This window comes from Pristis pectinata, chromosome 27, assembly GCF_009764475.1.
Source record: "Pristis pectinata isolate sPriPec2 chromosome 27, sPriPec2.1.pri, whole genome shotgun sequence".
Classification (NCBI taxonomy): domain Eukaryota; kingdom Metazoa; phylum Chordata; class Chondrichthyes; order Rhinopristiformes; family Pristidae; genus Pristis; species Pristis pectinata.
The window spans coordinates 13,188,785-13,202,577 of record NC_067431.1 but is presented as its reverse complement, the minus strand read 5'-3'; the positions used below and the strand labels follow the sequence as shown (position 1 = coordinate 13,202,577).

At 40.7% G+C, this 13,793-nt stretch overlaps 1 long non-coding RNA gene across 1 annotated transcript in view; it reads left to right on the top strand.

The window, feature by feature from the left end:
• LOC127583759 (uncharacterized) overlaps window positions 1-13,793 on the top strand; it is a 199,831-nt gene that overhangs the window by 171,381 nt on the left and 14,657 nt on the right. The gene's annotated exons all lie outside the window — the stretch shown is intronic.

The following is a 13,793-nucleotide window of genomic DNA, read 5'->3' as shown; positions in this document are numbered from 1 at the left end:
CATCTCTAAAAGTATTATTGATCTCTATTCATGCTTCTATTGATGTCCTTGCCTTTTTTCCCTTTTATGATTCTTTTGTTTTTCCCACTTACTTTGGGCTTTGCTTTATCATGGGCAATACTCAAATCTTTTTTAGAGGAGGATGCTAGGAGTTCTAATGCATTGGCAAAGATGCTGCTATAATGTAGGAAGTTAAACAATCAATTTATGAACAGCATGATCACATAATTAGCAAAGTAGTAGCCAGGATCAGTTTTGTTGACGTTGGTATGAGGTATAAAATGTTGGCCAACACACTTGGGGCAAGAGCTGTGGGATCATTTATGTATGAGAGAGAAGACAGGTCCTCATCTCTTTCAAAAGATGGCACACCTGATGGTAACATATCCCCTCAGAATTATGCTGGGAAATCAGCATAGTATTTTTATTCATTTTTGGAATATGGACATCAATTATTCGCCATCCCTAATTGCCCCGAGAAGGTGGTTGTGAACCACCATCTTGAAACATTAGAATCCTTCTGGTGAAAGTATTCCCACACTGTTGTTGGGAAGGGAGTTCCAGTATTTAGACTCACTGATGACAGACTAGCGATATATTTCCAAGTCAGGACGGCGTGAGGTTTGGAGAGGAGCCTGGAGGTGGTGGTGTTCCCATGCACCTCTTGTTGTTGTCCTTCTTGGGTGTAGAGGTCATGAAATTGGGAAGTGCTGTTGGAGTAAGCTGGGTGAGTAACTGTATTACATTAGTTACTAGGGTATACAATGAAGTCACTGTGTGGTGGTGGGGGAGAGACCAAATGTGTCGGGTGGTGGATAGGATGCTAATCAAGCTGACAGCTTTGTCCTGGATTGTGAGAAGCTTATGGAGAATTGGAGCTGCAACCATCCAGTGAAAGGGAGGGTCTTCCATCACACAGCTGTTGGGCTTCATATATGGTGGAAACACCTTGAGGTGTCTGGAGGTGAGTCACTCACCACAGGAGACCCAGCCTCTAACTTCTCTTGTAGCCGTAGTATTTATGCGACTGGTTATGATTCAATGTTGACTTCCAGGATTTGAGGGTAATGCCACTGAAGGTTAAGGGTATATTGGATTCTCTCTTGGTGGAGATGGTCATTGCCTGGTCATTTGACAAGATATTTTTATTAGTTACATGTACATCGAACCACACAGTGAAATGCGGCTTTGCGTAGAGTGTTCTGGTGGCAGCCCGCAAGTGTCGCCATGCTTCCGGCGCCAACGTAGCATGCCCACAACTTCCTAACCCCGTACGTCTTTGGAACGTGGGGGGAAACCGGAGCACTCAGAGGAAACCCACGCAGATACGGGGAGAACATAGAAACTCCTTACAGACAGCGGAGGGAATTGAACCAGGGGCACTAGCGCTGTAATAGCATTACGCTAACCGCTAAATGTTGCTTGCCATTTATCAGCCCATGCCTGAATGTTGTCTACATCTTGCTATATGCAGGTCTTAGCTGTTTTGTTTGTTGTGGAACCATTTGTACTCAAGTCAGTTGAATCCACAACTTTCTGATGTGGACACATGAGTATCACCAAATGAAACACATCTGATGCTGATGTTTTGTTGGGTATTGTCTATTGAGAAACTTCAACACCATCTGCATCCTGACATATAACTGCCCACCCAGCACATATTGCCCCTGTTTAACTCCCTTTGATGTGTTGATAGATTCTTTGGTTGCAACACACAGGAGTTAGTGCTAATTACTCTCAGCTATCAATACAAGCTGCGGATACACTCTGGTACCACAATAGGCTCATTTCTACGAAGCTGCACAATGTATGTTTTTCTCTGCTATTCCATCGTCAAAATGTGACACAGCCTCATTAGTTTCTTTAATTTGACTGTTGCCATTTTATTGGTATATGGATGCATCTAATCAATCATTCAAAGCACTTGGCACAAACCAGTGATTTAAGGCAAAAGGTTTAATTCAAATATTGTGTCATTGAAAGGTTGTAAATCCAGGGCAGCTGAGAATAATCCAGTGTTAAAGCCCCTTGTTCCAATATATCTTTGGTGAATTTGAACAGTATATTGGAGGTTGATCTCTGCCAGTCAACTGTCAATTTACAGCCTGTTAATAGAGAAGGAATCAGAGGCACTGTGTACTGTTGTTTTTAACCACATTGCAAAGTGAGCATATGTGTTTCAAAGATCAATTTGCTGCTGAAGATTAGAACTGCAGAAATATCTTGTCACTTTTAGCATATTGAGAGAAATAGTTAAGTGTGAAATCATTGTAAATACACTGAAATAAAATACTGCAGTTGCTGGAAGCCTGAAATAAAAATGAGTACTCCATCATGCTGTTGTCAGGTTGCAGTAATGAAGATGTTACATGTGGTAAATAAGCATCACTTCTGCCAGCTGCTTAACACATCGCTGCATTACAGATTGATTGATGCTGAAGCTGCTCCCTGTGCCGATTTAGAGTGAACCCATAGCCTCGGAGCTGAACAGCAACTGCAACGCTGTGCCTATTTGAGTTTGATTCCAATATAAGGCACAATTCGTCAGAACTCTCGTGATAAATCTGAACCTAGGCATTCACTATTTCTTGGAGAAGTCCTTCTTTCACTAGACATGTGTTTTCAAAGAGGAAGGCTGTCGAGTATACAATCCAGCTGCTCATCTCCTTTATTTATTCCTCACAAAATCTGGTCTGTCATCCCAGTACATACCAAGGCGGCACCTTAAACTAAGCCCCTGCCTGTTCTCTCAAAAAGATTGTATTATACAATTTTGAAGTAATCCTGGTTGACTGGCCAATATTTATCCCTCATCACTTCAAGAACAACTGTGTCTTCATTGTCACGTTGTTGTTTGTGGGTGCTTTCTGAGTGCACATTGGCTGCTGTGCTTCCAACCTCACAACAGCGACCATCTCTCTTGCTGGGTGTGATCATTGCTTGGCACTTCTGTGGTATGAATATTACTTGCCTTTTATCAACCCATGCCTGAATGTCCTCTATGTCTTTCTGTGTGCAGGGAAAGACTACTTTAATTGCTGAGGGTGAGTGAACATCTCGACTTTTGACCTGACGATGGAAGGAAGCCCATTGATGAAGCAGATAAATTAGCACAATCCCCATAAATCTGTTGGAATCGTAGCTAATGGGAAATGGCTACCCCACAATCTACTCACCAGTATTTCTCCAGAATGTGAGATCTAGGGTATCAGCATCATAGAATCATAGAAGACTTATGGCATGGAAGGGGGTTATTTGCACACTCATGTCCATCCCAGTCAAAGAATAACTCTCCAGCCTTATCCCATCTGACGGCATTTGATTTAGAGTCTTGCAAATCATGGATCTTCAATGATAAATTCCACAAAATAGAATAGAAATTCGAACTGTATTACTTTTGTGCATCCCTTTATAGTAATGCAGCTTCCAATTATATCACTTTTTTAAAATCATTTTTATTATTATTATTGTACTATGATATTCTTCTTGAAATGCTAAAAGTAAGGTTGTTTCTATAGCTCTGATCTTCAATCGAACATTGATCTTTTAAAAAACATAACCTTTAAGATGCTCAGATATAAGTTAATTGACCCAAACTTTCTGCTCCCAATTATTCACTAGGGTATACCCAGTTAAAAGATCATAACTACGATCCTCAATGTACTTGGTATTGGTATTGGTTTATTATTGTCACTTGTACCGAGGTACAGTGAAAAGCTTGTCTTGCATACTGTTCGTACAGATCAATTCATTACACTGTGCATTGAAGTAGTAAAGGTTAAAACAATAACAGAATACAGAGTAAAGTGTCACATCTACAGGGAAGTGCTTTGCAGGTAGACAATAAGGTGCAAGGTCAAACAAGGTAGATTGTGCGGTCAAGAGTCCATTTCATCGGATAAGGGAACCATTCAATAGTCTTATCACCGTGGGATAGAAGCTGTCCCATGGATCAACTACACTATTGACATCTGACTATATGCAGTTCTTATTTTATTTCTGGCTGAATTTTTTTTCTTTCTTTGTCACTTCACTATCAAATTTTATCCATACATTCTCTCCGAACTCATTGAGTATTTGTTGATTAAATCCAATTCTCCAGAAAAACAAGAAGATGGGGCATTGATCAATAGACGTAATGCATATCTGAGAAACTTGAGCCATGCCTCTGTAATTCCGACATGTCAATAGTGAGCAGCCTATTTTGAAATTGACAATAAAAAAGGTATAAGGCAGCCACATGATCGTCCTGGTCATCAATTCTCCACTCCAAGGCAGCAGAAAATAACTGAGGCATTTTAAGACCATTCTTTGTGAATAGATCATGATCTAAGATAATAATAGGGGCTGCAAAATTCTCCAGTGAACAATAATTTAAAGTGCCATGTTCAATACAAATTACAGTGTGGCATTATAAAGTCTCTTTAGAAGTTAATCCATTACTAGTCAATCTCCTGGGGCTCTGCACACAGAGCACCGAGACCAAGGCCAAGATGTTCCACTTTGCGTGCAGTCAGTAAATTGTCTTGGTTAATTCAAGTTTCTGATTTGAAGTAAAGTAATTTCAATTGGACAGTGTGACTGAACGTTATCATTTCCTTTCTATTTCGTTGAAGAAAATTATAATGTACTTGAGTGGCAACTGTGTGTAACATAATTGGTACAGAGGAATTTGCTTCAGCTAAAAAACTAAATGGGCTATAAATTCTTCAATAGGTGTGTTCACAGGTTGTAACAGCACTGCATGGGAACCAGATTCTCTCAGACACAATACACACAATACTCAAACTGTTCCCTGGCCCTGCCCTTTGTGATCTTGTATCAAGGTAGCAGGGTGATCATCAGGGTTGGGGAGGGTGTGGTAAGTGCTGGGGAGAAACCTGCTGGGTGTGGGAGTGGGGAATAGGTGGTTCAGGAGGGCTGGGAGAAGGTCAGCAGGATGGTGATGAGATATGCAAGGTGGATGATCAGAGTGGAAAATTGTTAGAGGGATTGTTGAAGGGATGGATAGAGGATTGGAATGGATTGAGGAAATGTTCAGGGAGCCTGAAGAGAAGTTTAGGAAGGAGGATGTGAAAATCAGGAATAGGAAACAGAAAAATGCTTTATGTGAGATCAACACATTCTTGTGGATTCTTCATTGCCAACTTCCACAGCAGTGGCTAAGGAAGATGATTATGAATGAATGCAGAGGCAAGCCATAAGTGGCCTGCAGAAGGACATAGCATCATAAAGTTATACAACATGGAAACAGGCCCTTTGGCCCAAACTGACCAAGGGGCTCTCCTGTGCTAGTCCCATTTGCCTGTATTTTGTCCATATCCCTCTAAACCTTTCCTATCCATGAACCTGTCCAAATGTCTTTTAACCATTGTAATTGTACCTGCTTCTACCATTTCCTATGGCAGCTTGTTCCATATACTCACTGCCCTCTGTGTGAAAAACTTGTCGTTTGGGTCCCCTTTGAACCTTTACCCTCTCACCCTAAACCTATGCCCTTTTAGATTCCCCTACCCTGGGAAAAAGACTGTGACTATCCACCTTGTTTAAACCCCCCATGATTTTATAAACCTCTATAAGTTCACTTCTCAGCCTCCTTCATTCCAGGGATAACAGTCCCAGCCTATCTAGTCTCTCTGCATAAGTCAAGACCTCCATTCCCAGCAACAGCCTTGTGAATCTTTTCTGCAGCCTTTCTAGCTTAATTACATCCTCCCTATAGTACAGTAACCAGAACTGCACACAATATGCCTGGTATGTCTCACCAACATCCTATACAGATGTAACATGACACCCCAATATGACACTTACACAGTTGCAACCTGAAGTTGAAGACTGTGCCACTCATTAATTGTGTATACACTTTATATTCATGAGGTTACACTCATTGACATTATTGCTTACGGCTGGCAACCTTCACGTGAATGGACTTCACGCACACAGAGCACCGCAATGAAATTTCAGATGCACATTATACATGCACCAAGTATGAGATTTAGATAAAATTCTATTGCCTTGTGCAATGTTTCTACTTAACCAATAAGTTTTTAAAGCTGTCTTTTCAGAATATGTTGATTAAAGCTACATTCATAGCATGGAAGAGGTTTACCCTCACGCAGCAAAGTTAGGTAGAGAAGCAGAGTATATGGGGATCATATCAACCAAGAATGCAATGGTGCCTGATAGCCTTTCTCTGTGATTACAAGTAAGCTCTTTAAATTAGTTTCAGAATCCAAAATTAATGTGACCCGTTCTCATAATAATGATTATTCTGACATTACTTTCTTATTGATTGTTTGAAAAGTGAAAGATTGTCTAGACCATGCTATTGCACTAAGATTAAAATATGGGTTACTCTACAGATATATAAATGAGGATCATGAATAGATCACTCTGTCCCTCAAATCTGCTCCTTCATTCCATAAGATCATAGCAAATTTGATTGTAACCTCAATTTGGCATTCCTGTCTACCTGGTTAAGTTTTCACCCTCTTGCTTCGCAAAAATATATCCACTTCTGCCTTAAAGATATTTAAAGACTCTGCTTCCATTGCCGTTTGAGGAAGAGAATTCCAAAGATTCACAAGCCTCTGAGAGAAAAAAATCACCACAACTCTGTCTTAGATGGATGACCACTTATTTTTAAAGTATGTTGCCTAGTTCTATCTTTTCACACAAGAGGAAACATCCTGTCTACATGCACCCTGTTAGGAACCCACCAGATCTTATATCTATGTTTCACTCAAGTTGCTTGTCACTCTTCTAAATGTTGTCAGATATATGCTCGGTTTGCCCAGACTATCCTCATGAAACTACCCACCTATTCCAGGTAAATCCAGAAAATCTCTTCTGAACCGTTTGCAACACAGTTTAAATAAGAACACAGATACTGCAAAGTACTCCAGATGTCACCAAAGCCTTATGTAACTGAAGTATAATCTCCCCACTTCTGTATTCAATTCCCTTTGCAATAAACACTAACGTTTTGTTAGCTTTCCTTTTATTTACTGTACCTGCATACTTCCCTTTTGTGAATCATGAACCAGGACACCCAGATCCCCCGACATCTCAGAACTCTGCAATCTCTCACCATTTACCTAATATGCTCTTTCAGCCAATTTCACATTTTCCCATATTGTACTTTATTTGCTAGATCTTTACCTACTCACTTAACCTTTCTATACACATACCACAATGCTTGGATTTAATCCTGTTAGGGTAATGAACAATGAACACCTACCTGTAATTACTGTTCCAGCGTGAATACATGATTTATCAGGCTTCTGCTCTTCAAATTAGTCCTGCTGGTAAATTTAGCTCTTCAATAGAGCTATGCATTTAATTGTGTAATTTCAACAGCTTAGCAGGAAATGACCCACCTGAACTTTTATAATGAGTCAGACTTTATTCCTGCTGTCTGTTGCAGAAAAATAAAACAGTCATGTAAGTCTGGATAGTCTGACACAGAAGCTTGTAATTGGGGCAGTAACAGTGGGCACTCACTGGCACCTTGTATCCTGATTTACCCAGGTGTAGATGTGGCTAGTCGCTCACTGTGGCCTTGAGCTCTTGATGTTCCAATGCAATCTCCTCGCCCTTTCACCAGCATACATATCCCACCACTAGCTTTCTGGCAATGCCGCTGTGGGTCAGCAAAACCAAAATAATTAATGCAGTCTCCCACAGAGGATTTTTTTTCAAATTGTTTGCAGGATGTCAACCTCACTGGTAACAGTGACAGTTATTTTCCATTGTGAATTGTCTCTGTGCTGAGGAGGCAGTAAAGATTCCATTGCATTGGCCAGACTGGGTAAGGATGGCAGATTTCTTTCCCTGAAGACATCAGTGAACCAAAATCTGAAGTCTAAATTCTTTATTGCATGAGATTATGGGCTAAGAATTTAATGATGGGTCAGAGAGAAGACTGAGTTGTGTAGTCGGTGAACAACGAAGCCAGACTGAAGCTCTCTGTCTCAGTGTGGAAGTCTTTTCCTCAAGGCATTTTATTCTCCTTTCACTCCTGAATACTTATACTAAAGGTTTGATGAAAACCTGCCCTGTCCAGGCTACTGCTGATCAGGACAGAGAGACCAGGTATGCCATATCTGAATTGTAGCTTGTTCTTCAATCACAGGGCAACACAGTGGTGTGATTGGTAGCTGTTGCCACACAGTTCCAGTGACCCAAGTTCAATACTGACCTCAGGTGTTATTGTGTGGCGTTTTCATGTTCTCCCTGTGACTGCATGGGGTTTCCCTGAATGTTCTGGTTTCCTCCCATATCCCAACAATGTGCTGGTAGATTCATTGACCTAAGTACATAGTTGAATGGTAGAACCTGGGAGAAGTCAATGCGATTGAGGGGAGAATAAAGTAGGATTAATGTAGTATTTTTGTAGATGGGTGCTTGAGGGGCAGTGTGGACTCAGTGGGCTGAAGGGCCTCTTCTGCACTGTATGACTCCATGATCACAAGGCACCTTGAGAGATGAACAGCACTGTTTGGCTTATTTCTCCTACCCTAGCCCATAGATATCAAACTAAAGTAAAATGTCTGCATTCCTGTACCAACTTGGACCAATTTCTGCAGGATAATTTTATTTTACTCTGCTTAAAGACATAATTCAATATTGAGTACAGCATTGTTGTTGTGTGACAATGTTCCCATACAGTATAGTTCTACTTGGGTATAAGTCTATTTTGATATTATATTAAAGGGATATGGTTCTATTGGTTTACAGTTCTATTAAGATATGATACTGTTAGATTATGTTTCTTTTGATGTAGCATCTGTTGAGGTGTCTTTCCACAAAGGGTTCCAGCAGTTGGTTTGTAGGACTATGGGAATGCAGCTTTACTGGACAATGGCTCTGTTATACTGTTGGATTCTCGCTATAGTGCCAATGAGGTTCTGGTTCTTCGGGGGTCTGGTTCTACTGAAACATTTTCTGTGGGGTCCTTGTTAAGTCTATAGATGACACAGTGTTCCTTTTGCCCTGAGTTAGATTCTTATCAGGGCACATTTCCAGAAAATATCTGATTAGTGGAGACACAAGTGACTGCAGATACTAGAAACTGAAGCAAAAAGTAAACTGCCAGAAGAACCCAGTGGGTCAGCAACATCTGTGGAAGCAGAGGGCGGTCAACGTTTCAGGTCGAGACCCTGCATCAGGACTGAGAGTGTAGAGGGAAGGTAGCCAGTATATAGAAGTGAGAGGGAGGGTTGAGACAGAGGCTGATAGGTGATTGGTGGAGCCAGAAGAGGGAGGGTTGATGGGCAGATGGAATCAGGAGGAGGAGCGTGTTGAGTCTCGGTAACAGGGTGGGGGGGGGGGGCGGAAGGGGGATGGAAAAGATAAACAAAGGGAGAGAGAACCTAGATAGACTGGTGGTAATGGGAGAGGAACACAAGGGGAGTGAGTAAAAAAAAGACATATATATGGGAATTGGTACCTGAACTATGAGGAGAGATGATGTGTACTATGGAAGAAAAGCAGCTTAAAAGTGATTTTACTGAGATGTTTAAATCATTACGGGAACATATAAAGTGGATCACCAGCTGAAATCACCACAAGGTACTGGGTGAGGATTTATACCTGGAGTAGGAAAGGTGAATATATATGTTCAAGTTATAACTTCTTTATGTTGAAAGTGAGAAACATGGAACAGTCTACCCAGACCAAATTTGATACAGCACACCTGCTACCTGCAATATTAAACGCTTTTTAATCTGATTTCTTTTAAAGCAGAAGTTTCCTTTGAGAAAAAAAGGTACATTATGCAACTTATACAAAGGAATATTAGAAATGATATGTATTGATATTTGACAACAACTTTATATTTGCAGTGAAAAGTAATTGAAAGATATATGAGTAAGATCTGTGAATTTGGTGGCTGGGACTGGTCTTATTCATGCCTGTTCTATATTTCTAAGATATTTAATATATGTGAGATGGGCAGTGTGTTCATTGTTTCTGCTAATACATTATGGGTAGCATTCCAAAAAGGTCTGCTGCATTGTCTCAAGAGGTGAGGATTTCTTAACATTGGCTGCAGGTATTTTGTCTTGCATCACATCCCCCATAAGACAGCATTGGTAGTTTGCTGGAAATTCTGGTGATTTGAGGTTGAGTCAATTCAGTGGATATAAATATTTTAGGACGGCACAGCGGCACAGCTGGAGAGCCGCTGCATCATAGCGCAAGTGACCCGAGTTCAGTCCTCCAGTGCTGTCTGGGTAGAGTTTGTATGTTCTCCCTGTGAGTTTCCTCTGGGTGCTCCAGTTTTCTCCCAATACCCAAAAACGTGCTGGTTGGTAGGTTAGTTGGCCACTGTAAATTGCCGCTAATATTTAAGTGAGTGGGACAACCTGAGGGAGTTGATGGGAATGAGGAGAGAACAAAATGGGTCTGGCTGGGATTAGCATTAAAAAGTGGGTGTTTGAAGGTCAGCATGGACTTGGTGGGGTGAAGGGTCTGTTTCTGTGCTGCATGACTCTCTGTCTCTGGAACTCCATGATGATGAGAAATAATAGATGGGATGGTCTTTCCCCCCCCCCCCCCCCCCCCCTTTACTATGTTGTGTGGAAGTTATAATCTGTGGACAATGAATAAATCAGAAATGGTTCCTATAATTCGAGCATTGTCACTGTTAACAAAATCATAGCCTAAACCAAAAAAAATGGTAAATCTGTCACTTGGCATTTAAGCCCTCTTCTCAAATGGGCCTTAATTGCACACATGTTTGGCATTTATAAAGAGCTGTAATGTTGTTAGCAACCTAGCCACCTCTAATTATTGATAATTATTGGTTTACTATTTAGTTATATAATTTGCAAAATTAAATTGGATCTTAAAATGTGAATCAGCAGAGATAAAATCAAAGCGCATTTTCCAGCCAAAAAAGCAGTCTGTTTCTAGTGTGATATATAAACAGCAACAAAATAAATAAAGGAGTCAGCAATCAGAGAAACTTCAAACTGGGAAATAACATGTGTAGGTAAATACATACAGCTCATCACCATCTTAGGATTGTTTTGTCATGCTTCATTCATAAGCTGAGGTTGTGCTGTCTATAGAGGCAAGTGTAGATTTCCCTTCATTCTGCAGCTGATGGTGGCACAAACCAGGTTCCTGGCATTGGGAAATCGGCCAAAGATCTGTAGTCATATGCGTTCCACTTCCCTGCAGTCACTTCCAATGGCTAGTCAAAAATGGCCAGGGACCTACAAACAAAGCATTACTTAGATGATAGTGATATACTCTCCATTTTCCATCTTCCTATTCAACTGCAAATGGTGTCCTATTTTGTGGATATCCCAGACTGCAAATGTAGAAAATGATTTAAAGAGAATTGAAGATTACTATCTTTTATTCCATCTTTTTTTCATGATGTTGCCAAATAAATTTTCTCCTGAGAGGACAGCATTCCCAGTCCCATCACCTTTGAGAAGGTACTAATGACATTTCCATTGGCAATCTCCCTTCACAAGAACACAAGAAAATAGGAGCAGACCCCTCAAACCTGCCTTGCCATTCAAAATTATCCTGACTGATCTACACTGGGCTCATCTCCACTTCTGTGCCAGTTCCCCAAAACCCTTAATTCCTTGATCTTTCAAATATTTATCTATTTCCACCTTAAAGAGATTCACTGCCCTCTGGGGGAAGAAATTTCTCCGCACCTCAGTTTTAAATGACCGGCACTTTATTTTATAAATTTGTCCCCTGGTTGAAGACACTCCCACTAGTGAAAAAATCTTAACATTTGCCCTATTAATCCCACTTTGGAAATATATGTGTGAATAAGGTCACCATCTTTCTTCTAAACTTCAAGGAATACAAACCCAAACTGTCCAGCCTTTCTTCATAGGGTAGTCCTCTCATCTCCAGAATTTGCCTGGAGAATCTCCTTTGGATGACCACCAAAGCCACAACATCCATTTTTAAGTAAGGGGACTAAAACAGTGTGTAGTGTTCCAGGTGCAGCCTCACTAACACCCTGTACAACTGTATCTGAAACTTCCCTATTCTTAAACACAACCCCTTTGCAATAAAGGCCAATATGCTGTTTGCCTTTTTAACTACTTGTTGGACCTAACTGTTAACCTTTTGTGATTCATGTTCTAGAACACCTGGACCCATCTGAACTTCACACGTTTGCTTTCTTTTTCCAATTAGATAATAATCCACCATTTGATTCCTCTGACTGCAGTGCATGACCTTACACTTCCCCACAATAAACTCCATTTGTCAGGTTTTTGCTCAATCACTCTATCTATATCCCATTGTAGAATCACAATGTCCACATCACAACATGCACTTCCACCTACTTTTTCTTGTTGTAGGGAGAGGCAATGGAACAATGACATGCTGATGAAGATGTATTGACCAGGACCTTGGCTGTGAACCTCCTACTGGCAGGAGTAGTGCCTGATGATGATTTGCTTTCAAAGAAATGAGTTATTGTGATGGCACATGCAAACAGCCCATAACTATCAAGTGTGTCCTCTGTCAGTCACTATAGCTATAACCTCCATGTCTTGGGATCATTCCAAGCTACTGTAGGTAAAAATAAACAAAAGCTAAATCACAGTGCACTATGGAAACTATGTTAAATTTGCTTCAGAACTACCAACTTCCAGATGGACAACAGACATAACAGAAAATGCAATGTCATGGAAGGACAAGATTCCCCAAGGAATGACTCTACTTCTATGAAATGGTTTATCAAAGCATTTAATAAACACTTTGCAATGCAACTAGACACCCACCTAATGAGAATTAATTTTAAAAACTTTGTGAGCTAGACATGCTGTAGAGTTCTTGTACTCATATGTAAGAAACTTGACCCAACAGCGTTTTTTGGCCACATATGGAGATCTTGAGTATGATTGGCAAGAAGACTCACAACATGAGAGTGGGAGCATCATCATGGCTACCCATTTCTGCCAGCCCACTACTATCAGAAATTCCCTTCACTTGTCTGTTAAGGAATTTGAACCTTGTGGTATGATGGGATCAGCAAAGCTTATGTAATATTTGTAATTTAACTCCAACATTTTGAGGCCAGGTGTTTATGGGAACCAGTGAGAATGTGAGGAATAAGCAGTCTATCAATCGGACTCATGACGTGGAAGGTTTATATATCAACAGCAGGTAAATGTGTCTTCCACTCAATCCCTCTACCTCCGGCATCTCTCTCATAGACGATATGACTTATATTCACAACCAAGCTGCAAGATATCCTAATCAGCAACACGCTCCTTCTTAAATTCCTGTACACTTGCGACCTGTCACTCATTCTTTAATGGTCCCAGGTAGATGCTGCTCCACCACTGTTAATTTTGAGAGAAGACTGAACAATGGTGTTCGCTCTGGACTGTCGGCAGAGCTGAATTCTTTGGGAACTGGTTTTGCTTCTTCTAGCAGATCTGGAGAAAGAGAGCAAGCTTGAAATAGGTCAATGAGGAGCAGCATTCACATTAATTCCAGGAGGGAGAGAAATATGAGGCTGGTAAACACTTTGTAGTTTCATAGGGAAATGATGCAGAAACTTCACTACACACCCGTGGTTGTCACTGCCCTCTCTTTCCCTTAATCTGACACCCTGTCTCTTCTTTCTTATTTCTTCTGATGGGTGCTAAGGTGGAGATTTGAAGCTTGTTTCAGCAATAATCAAACCTGATTTCTGTGTAGCTGAAGCAGTGATCCATTAGCTTAATTAGATTGACTCTAGAAACCACTGATGAGACCACTTTACTTTGAAGGACATAAATCACCCTCCAGTTCTGAGT